This window comes from Chinchilla lanigera, unplaced genomic scaffold, assembly GCF_000276665.1.
Source record: "Chinchilla lanigera isolate Chin_1 unplaced genomic scaffold, ChiLan1.0 scaffold00052, whole genome shotgun sequence".
Classification (NCBI taxonomy): Eukaryota; Metazoa; Chordata; class Mammalia; order Rodentia; family Chinchillidae; genus Chinchilla; species Chinchilla lanigera.
Window position 1 is genome coordinate 2827573 of NW_004955453.1, and position 10286 is coordinate 2837858.

Below are 10286 nucleotides of genomic sequence, written 5' to 3' on the forward strand. Positions count from 1 at the left end.
AAAAAAACCAAAAAAAAAATTAAAAGACAACAAGCTAAGATACAAGTCAAGATTTGAAAACGACGTAAAAATCATCATGACAGCAGAAATGAAAATCCAACTGGAAGGAGCTAAAGGGAAAAGTGCACAAAACAAAAAGCATCACTGGCAGCAAAATAACAAAACTGAGAGGCTGCTGGCGAGAGGGGAGGAATGACCATGAGAAAAGTTCATGGGCAAAGTGCTGAGAGAAAGGATCATCTAACCTGCAAATGCTGGGAACAGCCCAAACCAAAACAAAGACAGTTCAAATGGCAGAGAAGACCTCCCCTTTCCTAATACACAAAATGCTGCCCGCTCATTTAGGAGCCTGGTACAACTCTAAAGCTAATCGAATCCAAAAAGAAGAGCAAAGACCTGGCCGCCTAACCCACAGGAGGAAGAACAACAGTGCCATGCCCCCACAAGCACACCCCCTCTGCCCCAAGACGCCAGCTCTGGGGCTCCATCCTGAAGATGAAGACCAGGCCCAACACACAAGCAAGCCCTCAAAGACCAGACAGCCAGCGCAAAGGGGCTCCACTGGGAAAATGGGGGTGGCCCTGAGACCAAAAGAATGACAGGCTGAATGAAAGCAGTCATGAACCCAGGTGACAGAAACAGGGAAAGAAAGGAAGGAAACGCTGGCCTCCTGGGGGGGGGGGGGGGAGACTTCCACCAAACCCTCACTTTGATAACCCATAACTAAAGGGAGAGAATCCAGCCATCACCCTGCCTATTTAGGGAGAACATAGTTGTTCCCCAGAGGAAAACAGCTTTTCAGAAACCAGCAGGTAACTGTGAAAGAATGACAGAATGGGAGAGGAAGCTATTTTGCAAGTTCATAATAAAATGGATTCAAGTACTATGAAAGCTGAAACCACCCCTTCTTGGCCTTTTGGCTAAGATCAAGTGAAAGCTGAAACCATTTGGTAAAGGTTCTTGGGGTCAAGGCTAGGCCACACAGTGCACAGGATTCATCTCACACGTGCCCTCTCACCGCAGAGGAGGAATCCAGGATTGCACGTGCTCCACGGGACGACGCTGCAGAGGACATGCTGACAGGACATGCCTCCTGCAGGATGACACTGGACAAAAGCATCCTCATCCAGATGTGCCCAAAATACCAGCCTGAGTACAGTCTGACCTCCAAGACCTCTCACTTCCAATGTATAGGAAATAGAAGATAGGGGCTGGGGATTTAGCTTAGCGGCAAAGCGCCTGCCTGGCAAGCGCAAGGTCGTGAGTTCGGTTCCTGGTACTGGAGAAAAACCAAAAACCAAAAAAAAAAGGAAATAGAAGATAAAGAACAATGAAAAAGGAACAGTGAAGAAACAATCATCCATAAATCCACAATGAGATTTGACAACTGCCCTTGTCCCTTCAAAAAGCTGATGTTAAGCGGGGTGTGGCAGGATGAACCTATAGTCCAGGCTGGGGAGGCTGAGGCTGGAGAATCCTTGTAAGTTTAAGGTCAGCCTGGGCTACAGTGTGAGTTCAAGGTCAGTCTGAACTACATAGCAAGAACCTATCTCTTTAAAACAATACCAAAAAGAAAAAAGATGATTTACAGGAGGAAGAAGGTGAGTGGAGGACGCTATTCCCAGTTAAGAAACTACAGAGACACAACAACCAAATATTACAGCTGGACATGGGGAACATGAACACAACAACCAAATATTACAGCGGGACATGAGTGGAGGACACTATTCCCAGTTAAGAAACTACAGAGACACAACAACCAAATATTACAGCTGGACATGGGAAAGGGGAGACGCCCATCATCAAAGCACTCCAGGAGGCTGAGGCAGGAGAATCTCGAGTTCAAGCCTAGCCTGAACAACTCAGTGATTTAGAGACTCTGTCTCTAAATAAAAAGGATGGGAATGAGTCTGGGTTCAGTCCCCAGTACTGCATCTGGGACATGTGTGTGCAAACATCCCACTATGATTATGAATTTTTTATTTCCATTACAGTAGTAGCTCCTTACACTTATTACTGTATTGAAATTAACCGGGATGCAACTCAATGACACAGTGCCTGCCTGGCAAGCACTAGGTCCTGAGTTCAATTCCCAGTACAAAAAAAAAAAAAAAAAAGAGGCCAAATCTATTGAAATTAACCTTTTATCATTTCTTTATTTGATATTTCTTGGCCTTGGCCCACTTTGATATTAAAATAGCTACACTTTTCTTTTTTTAGACTTTCTTTTGGTTAGATTTCTTATAATATTTTTTCCATTCCTTTGTTTTAAATATCTCTTTTAAACAGCCTACTCAGGTTATGTCTTCACATCCCATCCAATCCTGTCTTCTAATTGAAGCACGTACACCCACTTCCTGATACCCAGGGGTCTCACTACTGACTGCTTTGGCCCACTTGTTCAAAGTCCCATTTCCACCCCTCTCTTGCATTCTTCCAGGTTTAGGATTTATTATTTTAGCTGAGATATCAAGAGGTCCATCGCTTCAGTGGCCACCACACATATTGCCACACGTCCTCAGCTTGCCTAACACAAATCAATTCTTTTCCCTCTTCCAGGAACAGTTTTACCCCACATACCCACTTTCTGACTGAGTGTTTTTTTGGGTTTTTTTTGTTTTTCTTCTGGTACCAGGAATCGAACTCACGACCTTGCGCTTGCCAGGCAGGCGCTATGCCGCTGAACTAAATCCCCTTCCCCCTTTCTGACTTGTGTTCTAGCCCTGTACACACTTTAAACCCAGAAAACAGAGGTCATTTTTACAGTCAACAATCACTTGGTCTTTTCCGCTTACATGTTCTGCCCGTTCTTTTTTTTTTTTTTTTTTTTTTTTTTTTTCTTTTTTTCTGCCCGTTCTGTTGTCATCCTTACCTCCAACAACTCCAACTTTCACCTGAGGTCATTTTCCTTTAGCCAAAACAAACAGAAAACCCTTCATGTTTCCCTTAGCGTGGGTCTGCTGGCAAAAACACTGTGTTGGTTTACTTGAAAAGGTCTGTATTTCAGCTTCTCTTCTGAAGGTTCCTGTTGCTCTATGACACAAAGCCAGGCTGCCATCTGCATCTCTGAGCAGTGCCCTGAACAAGCTCCTTGGAGAGCCCTTACCTGCCTGAGACACCGGCAGGTCTCTTGCACCCACTTCCAGTTTTCACTGACTGACCACCCAGCGGCAGGGTGCGGTTTGCATGGGCTCCGGGTGGTGCCTCCCATGAGCTGTGGGTTTCGCAGGCACTAATCTTCCAAGTACTGTTTCTGCAAAGTTTTCTCCGATCCCCTCTCTTGTGACAACGAAACACAAACCAGACCATCTTACCATGTATAGGTCTTCAGCTTCCTTGCCAGTATTTTCTTTTGAGTTATCTTCTGGATCACTAGATTTTCAGCTGTGTCTAATCTGCTCTTCCTTTGATTACTTAATTTTTATTATTGTATCTTTCGACTTCAGAATTTTCAGGGTTTTTTTTAAATTTCTCTGCCAAAAGTATGTCTGCAATCAGCAGCTGCTGTAGATCTTTTTTTGGAGGGGATGGGGGATGTTGAGACTGGATCTCCCTTTGTAGTTGAGACTGGCCTTGAACTCACTTTGTAGCCCAGGTTGCCCTCAAACTGACAGAGATCCTCCTGCCTCAGCCTGCTGAGTGCTAGGATGAAACTGTGTGCCACGCACCAGTCTCACAGATCTGTCTGTGTAGCAGGCTGTTTCTGCTGGTTTAACTCAGCAGCTTCCCCACCCTCTATGCATATTTTTTACTGTGTGCAAAAGAGTAAATTTACAATTCACTCTACATTTCTCACTTACAGAAGTAACTGGAGGGGCCAGGGATTTAGCTCAGTGGCACAGCGCCAGCCTGGCAAGCGCAAGGTAGTGAGTTTGACTCCTGGTAGGGGGTCGGGGGGTGAGTAACTGAAGCCCTCTCCATCTAGGGGTAATTACCTCTTGTTTTTCCCTTCAGTACTGGGAGATCAGATCAGGGCCTTCACACTGAGATACATCCCCAGCCCTTTTTCTCTCTTTTATTTTGATATGAAGAGTCACTAAACTGCCCAGACTGGGCAGGACCCTCCTGCCTCAGCTTCCCAGAGTGTTGCGATTACAGGCATATGAGAAAATTCATGTTTGCTTTGGTTAGGAACCTGGAGATGCTAGCACTCTGGGACGACTAATCTCAGAGAGCCAGCCAGGAGTGGTGGCGAACGCCTGAAATCAGCACTTGGGAGGCTGAAGCAGGAGGATCGTTGCAAGTTCAAGACCAGCCTAGGCTACAAAGTGAGCTCACGGCCAGCCTGAACTGCACAGCGAGACCCTGTCTTAAAAAGAAGAAGAAAAAAAAATATATCAGAGAGCCAAAGTGACTAGAGAACAGGGCCGTGGTCCAGAATTTCTACCTCTCATTTATCCCCATCCCCTGGAAGCGGCTTTTTGGTTGCACCCAGAACTGCTGCCTTGAGCAAAGCTCCTACCTCAGCCCTCACAAAGGTAGCTCAGCCCTTTTATTTCTTCTTTGGGACCACTACAGGACAGTGTCAGTTTCCCAGGGCCGTGGTGACCAAGCACCACAACTGCCAGGCTAAAAGCAAAAGTGAAACTGGCGCAAATCTATAATCCCAGCACTTGGGAGGCTGAGGCAAGAGGCTCACTGTGAGCTCAAGGCCAGCCGAAACGACACAGAGCACCCCCCAACACAACAACAAAAAACAAAAAGGGCTGGGGATGTAGCTCAGTACTAAGGTCCTGGGTTCAATCTCCAATGCCACAAAGGAAAAAAAAAGCAAAACTGATCGCCTACATTTTTGGAGTCTGGAAGTCTAAACTCAAGAGCAAGCAACGCCCCCCTTCCTCTGGTGGCCAGGGGAGAGTGCAGCCCTTGCCTCTCCCAGCTCTGGTGGCCCCAGGCATCTCTTTTTTTGCAGATACACAGCTGTAATCTCAGGCTCTTTTCGAGGCTGTCTGTAACAAGATTCACTCTATAGTTCAGCCTGGCCTCAAACTTGGGGAGATCCTCCTGCTTCAACCTCCCAAGTGCTGGGATTACAGGTGCAGGCTACCACACCCCGCGACTTGTTTCTGTGTCTGTCCAACTCTGTCTTTCAAAGACATCAGATATCAGAGTTAGACCTAAACTCAGGGTGATTTCATCTTAACTAATTACACCTGCAAAGACAGCATAAGGTCACGTTTGAGGTTCCAGGTAGACTAGGTCTTGGGGGACACTATCCCCACTACAGAACCCCCTCCTGATCCAAGGTCCAGTGCAGCCAAGGCTGTGCTCACTTCCCTCACAGCACAGGCGCCCCTGAGCCCTGCCCATCACCTTTGAGATATGTCAGTCACTGTGCCAGTGGAAGCACTCCCTGGAGGCACTGAACCCACCCCGCCTTTCACTGCCTCTCAGCTGACACCAGTCGCCTCCCCAGGAAGCGCTGCAGCCCTTCCCTGAGAGGGGCAGGCCCACCCTGCCATCCTCTCACAGAACAGCTTCCTCTCCACGAGCACACATCACCACCAGCGTTCACCTCAGCTGTCTCTCCACACCTCTGGGCCACTTGTTAGGAGCTGCTGCTGTTCACAGGTGCCTGACTAGGCGCTTGACCGTGTCAAGATCCCCAGTATGGCTGAGGCCAACTGAACCAGTGAAGTCAGAAAAACAACAGCCCACCTCTGGCATTCCCGCTAGCCCTCAATAAACTAACAATTTTTCTAAAAGATCTTCAGTGCTAGTTTTCAGCCAGATTTGTTTGCGCAGTATTTGCTCTTTTGGCTGCCAGAGATGGAGTCTCTCACCAGGACTAGCACGCGCTGGAGGTGGAGAGCATCAGGAAGATGACTACGATGTTGGATTCAAAGTATGAGCAATCAGAAAGACAACAATAAGGCTAGGTAGGGTAGTGCACACCTGTAAACCCAGCACTCAGGAGGCTGAGGCAGCAGGATCACTGTGAGTTCAAGACCAGCCTGGGCTGCATCATGAGTTCAAGGCCAGCCTGAGCTGCATAGTGAAAGCCTGTCTCAAAAAGACAGAAAGACAATGATAATCAACTGAACCAGTATGGTGGCGCACACCTGTAGTCCCAGCGCTCAGGAGGCTAAGGCAGGAAGACCACCTCAAGTCTGAGGCCAGCCTGGGCTACATAGTGAGTTTGAGACTGGCGTGAACTACATAGCAAGACCCTGTCTCAGAAATAAATAAATAAATAAATAAAATTTTAAAACGTGGTGGCATATGCCTGTAATTTCAGCACTCTAAGGCTGAAGCAGGAGGATCACTGTGGGTTTCAGCTCCTGCCTGGGCTACATATGAGCTCAAGACCAGCCTATACTACATAATGAGACCCTGTCTCAAATAAATAAATGAATTTGAAATACAAGAGCCAGGCATAGTAGCTCACGCCTGTAAGCCCAGCACTCGGGAGGCTGAGACAGGAGGATCGTTGCGAGTTCAAGGCCAGCCTCAGTTACAAAGTGAGTTCAAGGTCAGTCTGAAGTGCATAGTGAAACCCTGTCTCAAAAAGACAAAAAAAGAGAATGAAATGGAAGGCAGGAACGAAGGAAGGAAGAAAAATAGACAGACAGACAAGCCTTTCTATGCTTACATGGAAAAATGATCACTTTTTAGAATTTCTTTTGAGACAGGGTCTCACTATATAGCCCAGACTAGCCTCTAACTTGGGATCATCTTTCCTCAGCCTCCTAAGCAGCTGGGAATACTGTGTGCTGCCCATCCAGCTTAGAAGTTTTTAAATGATTAAAAACTGATAGCTTGGGCCAGGGATATAACTCAGTGGCACAAGTGCCTGCCTGGTAAGTACAAGGTCCTGAGTTCGATTCCCAGTACCCAAAAAAAAAAAAAAAAAAAAAAAAACCCTGATAGCTTCACAGCTGCTAGCTGATAGCATCAGAGAATTATACAGTTCTATCTACTCAAGTCTCAAAATACCATCTAGGGCTGGGGATTTAGCTCAGCGGCAAAAGCGCCTGCCTGGCAAGCGGAAGGTCGTGAGTTCGGTTCCCGGTACCGGAGAAAAACCAAAAAAAAAAAAAATACCATCTAATATGCTAGCTATCTCACCAGTCAGCACCGTACAGTAGCTCCACTCCTCCCACTCCGGCCACAAGATCGCAGTCATCATAGCGTTGTGGTCAGGAAATACAAACAAAGCCACGTGTTTGCTGGGGACAGTTCAACAATAAAGAGTTCAAACACAGGGCTGGGGATATAGCTCAGGTGCATTGCACCTGCCTGCAAGCATGAGCTCATGAGTTCGATTCTCGGTACCAAAAAAAAAAAAAAAAGAGAGGCTGGGGGTTTAGCTCAGCGGCAAAAGCGCCTACCTGGCAAGCGCAAGGTCGTGAGTTCGGTTCCCGGTACCGGAGAAAAACCAAAAAAAAAAAAAAAAAAAAAAAGAGTTCAAACACAGCTGAGTATGGTGGCACAAGCCTATAATCCCAGCACCCACCCTGGGAGGCTGAGGCAGAGGGATCACAAGCTCTATCCAGCCTGGGCAACTCTGCAATTTAGCAAGATCTTGTCTCAAAAGACAGTGTGAATGCCTTGAGTCCAATCCCTAGTACTACCAAAAAGAGAAAGTTCAAATACATGCAAACATAACGTGTAAAATACTTAAACTAATAAGTGATTAGTCTAATCAATATGTACCGAATGGTTGCTAAAGAGCTAGAGGAAAATTTTTAAAACAGTTTATCACCTAAAGATTTCTTTGGAGCCTGGTAGGTTTCTCAAAGTGTGTTCCATGGACCAGTGGCAGCAGTAGCCACCTCTCTTGGGGACTTTATAGAAATGAAAGTTCCCAGGCCCCACTCCAACCTCCTTAGCCGTGATCACTGTTTTAACAAGAGCCAGAGGGAACATGTTTACACATTACAATTTAAGGAATATTATCAAAGACTCTTCCTTTTTAAAAATTGCTTCTTTCAGGGCTGGGGATTTAGCTCAGCAGCACAGCGCTTGCCTGGCAAGCGCGAGGTCGTGAGTTCAATTCCCGGTACCGGAAAAAAAAACAAAAAAAAAATTGCTTCTTTCCCTAAACAAAGGCAGGGCTGGGGATATAGCTCAGTGGCACAAACGCCTACCTGGCATGCGCAAGGTCCTGAGTTTGATTCCCAGTACCAAAAAAACAAAGACTATCAACCTAAACAAAGGCAGCTCAAGCTTACACTAGAGTATTATTCTGACAACCTGACATACATACAGTTCCAGGGCTGGGCCAGCTCGTCCCCATTCCTCACTCTTCTGCTCTACCAACACTGCAGAGCGAGTCCTGCAAGCCAGGGTCTCCAGGCAAAAGCGCTCGGCATGGCTCTGGCACCAACTGTGCCCTCCGGAAGGCTCCCCAGATGGAGCTCTATAGTTCCAGCTTCTGTGGAGCCAGCTGCCCCTGCAGTCTGCCCTGCTCCTCCCTTTGTGTCCCTTCGCTTAGGGGCGGCCGTGGCTTCCCTCTGGTTGCTTCATCTCCGAGTTGCCTCACTGCCTGCGGTTTGTATTCGCAGTTCTCCCAGCACCTGTGCCACGGCTCCCCTTAATTCAACACCCTGGACTCAGAACAATACCCTTCAGCATTTAGGTACTGCATACACTAGAGAAAGTTTGTGAATGTCAGCTGTGCTGCAAAAGGGAGTTGGCACACACACAGAACACCTCACGTTTCCCACATTCTGACGATCCCTAGCAACCCAAAAAAAAAGCAGCCTTGAGCTATCTGTACAGCAGATGTGACTGTATTCGGAAATGCTAGTCCTCCGGGTGTATTTTTAACACTGTACCCATCACTCCAGCTCAACCAGAACAGCTGGTATAGCAGCTATTGTTTTGGGGGAAAAACAAAGAGAAAAAAAAAAAAAAAAAACCCTGAAGAACAAAATTCTGGAGTCATACTGGAATCTCAGAGGAATCCAGCCTCTCCCACTATGGCCATGCTCTCACACCTGTAATTCCCAGTCTACCCCGCACTGATCAGCACCCCACTGAAGGACCAAGCAACAGGAGAGAGCGACGCCTCAGAGCTACTCTGCAAGGCACGTCTTATCAGCATCCTCACGCTTGGAATCATGCTCTACAGTTCCCTCTTGCTTGTCAAGGCCTAAACGCTCATCTTCCCCAGTGGGGCCGGCCCTTCAAAGTCTGCCCCTGACCCACCTTCCCACCTCGTCCAAGTTCCACACAAGCTCATCACTTGCTGACTCAACTTCTCACTATTTCCAGGGGTGCCTAACCTTCAGAAACAACGCTGAAGGGGGTTGGGGATTTAGCTCAGCGGCAAGCGCAAGGTCGTGAGTTCGGTTCCCGGTACCGGAGAAAAACCAAAAAAAAAAAAAAAAAAGAAACAACGTTGAAATACAGGGCACTCCATTCCCTCCAAAGGAAGCTGTATCCCTGAAGACCCCACATAAAGGGGACATCACCCCTACTGCCTCCTGGGGCAGCAAACTTCTCTGTTGGCGGGGCAGCAAACTTCTCTGTTGGCTGGACTTCCCCAGCACTCCTGTTGTAATGTCACCTGCACAGGTGCCCCTCTCTCTACCAGCCTGGGAACCTGGATGGAGAAATTCCCTTCCACCTTGGGATCCTGACTGGTTCAAACCCAGACCCACACTTCTACCTGGGCAAGTCACTTAACTTCTGCACTTCAATCTCCAATTCCGTTAAGACCGGAATGGCAGGTATCATCTGACTCACTGGGTTACCAACAGCCCTAAGTTAATCACATAAGGTGCCTGCTGACCCAAAAACAAGCGCTGTCACTGGGTAAGCACTGAACAACCGCTACGCGCTACTGCTCTCTTATATTCCCAGTGCCATTACGCCCCGAACAGTGCAGGTGCTCAGTGCGGATCTGGTGAATAACCGAAACGCTTCACAACAACACAGTCTGTAACACGTCGAGACTTAACAGGACCTACGGCTCCCCGGTGCGAGGTACCCAATGCATGAAACGGCTCCCACGGTAAAGGGACTAACTGGCCCCGGAGGAAAAGCGCACTGCAGCAGGATGAGACAGCCTGTGCCAGCCGGAACTGCCCCCACGGAGCCAACCTGCTGCCAGCCACCTGTCCAGCCACCTGCCCACGGAATCCCTGTTCCAAGAGGGAGGGCGCCCCGAGCAAACACCAGGAACAGTTCCCCCCGGGCACCACAACGAGAAAACAAAGGGCGCAACTCTGCTCCCGCGGGAAGGACGTGCGTCTCCCTGCAGCGAAAGCCGGGCGTCCGGAGTCCACCGAGAGTTGGGTGCCGGGCGGGTGCGCGGTGCCGGCGCCCGCGGGGCAGGC